Source organism: Setaria viridis, chromosome 9, assembly GCF_005286985.2.
Source record: "Setaria viridis chromosome 9, Setaria_viridis_v4.0, whole genome shotgun sequence".
NCBI classification, from domain to species: domain Eukaryota; kingdom Viridiplantae; phylum Streptophyta; class Magnoliopsida; order Poales; family Poaceae; genus Setaria; species Setaria viridis.
Window position 1 is genome coordinate 33,953,960 of NC_048271.2, and position 3,430 is coordinate 33,957,389.

Sequence of the window (3,430 nt, forward strand, 5' to 3'; positions counted from 1 at the left end):
GGGGCATCTACTGATCCACATGCAAGTATAATTATAAGTGTCTATCAATTATAATCTTAGGTGCTCATGTGTTTAGGCTATTAGATCTTAAGAATCCATGATGTTATTTTCTGACATTTGGCATCAAGAGCTAGGTTTAGTCTAATCATGAACTCTAAGCCATCCTAGATCTGTTTGTGATCGAATTTTGATGTGCATTAGCTAGTGTAGATTAGATTTCATCTTTACAAATGCAATTAGAGTCTAATCTATTTTGGATTGATGATGAGGTTCAAGTTTTAGTTTAAGTACTGGGTCTGTTAAGTCATATAAGTACCGCATTAGATCTCAGTAAACCTAATTGTGTGCTTCAGTTGGCAGATTAGGCACTAATGTAGTTCAATTTCATGTTTAAGTTAAGTAATTAAGGTTAGGGCTTGCAGTCCTCCCAAAATTTCCCCCAATTCGCACTGCTAAGTACAAACTTCGCGCTGTTAAGATCAATTTGCAACCTAAGACGCGCAAGCAAGTAGAAGGAGGGGAGAAATCGAATTGTAAAGTTCATAAGCAAAATCCCCAAATTCAAAAGAAATTTCAATTTTCCCCAACTTAGGAACCTTAACCCTAGTTTATCTTGTCACTGACCTCTTGTTTTGTCGATTGATTACATGCGGCATGAGTTCCTATTGCAGATGCCCCCGGCAGGCCATCTCTGACGAGCCGCGCTAGCCATAAGCACACGCGTGACAAGAGAAAGTCAACGCGTGGGCTCGGATACGACTCGGTCCTCTCCACGACACCATCCAACCACGTAGCATCAGCATCTGCCATGCGCAGATCCATCAAGGCTACAACAAGCTTGAGCTTTGCTCATCATCATCGGACTTGAGGCCAGCCGCGCCCTTGTGCTCGGTCTCTCCTACCGTAAAGAAGCGCTCCAGCGGAGCCCCTTGATGGCGCGCCCCGCAACTTGGTCACACGCGTGCGCTGGCGGGAGGGCCCGTGGAGGCACTAGAGGCAGGGCGGCAGCACTCTTGACCGGCGGCGGATGTGCTCGGGGTTGGGGAAGAGGGAGGCGGAGAGGAGAGGAGGAGGAAGGCTGCGGGAGGGGTGAAGAATAGAGCTAGGGTTTTAGGGAGGCAAACTCTCTAGGGTTTTGATCCCCCGAGAATGCCGCTCAGCCATCCATCTTGGATGAAGGGTCGTGATGGAGGCGCCAAGGGAGCTAGGCTTCGAGCGCAAGCAAGATGAGAGCGGGGTTGGGCCGATTTGACGGCCCAACCATTGCCTGCTGGGCCAAGCAATGGTGGGCTGAGACGAGCCAATTTTGGCCTCTGCCAAGCGGACCAAAGCGCAAGCGGCTAGCTGGGCCGTCTCGGGCCAAAAGAGGAAGAAGCGTTGCATGCAGTTAGTGAGCCGTTGTAGGCCAAATTGAACTCTGGGCTTGTTTTAAGTCTTTTCTCGGCCCATTCATTGTTTGCCATTTATCCCTAAACTTTTCCTGCTATTTAATTCCCATGAGTTGTTTGATTATGCAAATCAATATTTATGTTGCATAATTACACAAACTACCTTATGTCATGATATTCTGAGCTAACGTGAAATTTATTTATAATTATTTGATATATTTTTTGGGACACACAATTAATTTCGGACCAACGTGTTATTAATTGCTTGTTCATGAATATTAGTTTAATTTATTTGCTTCTACCCAACGATGATGCAAAATTATTCACAGCTAATTTTTAATGATGTTTTTGCTCCTTCCCAACGGTGGTGCAAAATCATTTTGATATTAAGGTGATTCTCTTTAATATAAGTTAAAGTTAAGAAAGAGGCTACATTAAGTGAGTTTTAAGTTTTGTACATTATTAGGATTTAAAGATTCTAATTTTACGCTTTCGCTATAAGTTTTATGCTTCCGCATTAAGACACTGTTATGATTAAGTCTATTCTAACTAAAATGGGACCAATGAGAGTTTTTGGTTAGAGAAATTTTAGTTAGGAATATAATAATGTTATTCTTTAGATTTCTTGGTAGCACCTTTATTATCCAATATCAGTAATAGGAGAAGTTCTAATTAGAGATCTAATGTCATTCCCAAGAACCTATGATGGCTCATAATTACATACTGACCAAAGTTGTTTGTAACCATTTGGCACCTCTATTAGTTAACTAGTCCTTTTGATAGGTAGTTCATGAGTCAGACTATAATTGTTTATTATTATTTATTTATTTCTTCTTCGTTTACTGCCCAACGGTGATGCGAGGTAGAATTATTGAGTTTTAGGGTCAGCATGATGTAAATCTAACTGATGTGAATTTCTATCATGGTAGATTGTTATTCACATTTATTGTGAATATCAATGTTGTTTATGTAATATCCCTATTCAGCCATAAGGTTTCGGCTATTTTTCAATACCCTATAAGTAATATGAATGAGATTATTATCCATACACACAAATTTGACTCTCATTAGAAAAGTCTTCACAAATTTAGAATGATGAAGAGAATCCAACGCTTTTCTCATCAGTTGAATGACTAATGGCAGCAATCTGATTAAAGAAGTATAGCTTCTGTGATCATGCTAATAAGGATGTGGGGAGCAATCCCTAGGATAAATTGTTTAAGCACATCTAGCATTAATTAGGACTTTTAAGTTCACTCCGCTAAGTTGTTGCTCCTAGAGCAAAAGTGGACAATGATCTAGTCCAGAGAAAAGAAATGTGTATTCAAATAAAGGAGTTGGCTAAGTCCAAAATGAATTAATATTGCTAACACAATTATAAGATAAAGTGGAATATAAGCATCGTGAGAGATCACCGAGTTGTGGTATACCACATTTCGAAAGGGAAAGTGAAACGTCTCTTTCCCCAGATTGATAAGATTTTATTCCACTTGTAGCTAAAGGGTATTGTATAAGGAGTACCGCTGAGGAAAATAGAAACCTTAGAAGTAATATTTATCCTACATAATACCATAAGATTAAGATCATTTGTTGTTGCCTCCTCACCTATTAGCCATTTCTGATAGAGTCAAAATAGTGAACTACCGTAGGTTCACATACAAAATGTGGCTCTAAAAGAAAATTAACAAAGGAGCCTAAGCCTATGCTCATGGCAAATAAGGCAAAAGAATATTCATGAGGTTAAGAGATTGAATAAGGAAAGTTTATGACACTAAGATAGTCGCACATAAGCACTATGAGAAAGTATTAAGTAATAGTACCTAAGTTTTTAATACATTATTTCTCAAGGTTATAATTAATTACGCATATGAGCATGAGCTCTCATTAGAAAAGTGTTGGTGGTTAGTACATTGATAAGAGTTCAATGGATTATTTGCCATATGCTTAGCAAGAGCAGACTAAACGTATGTCCCTCAAGAATATGTCAGGATTTGGGGAGCAATTCCCATGTTGAATAAAGTTTCTGACAATAATTAGTTGGG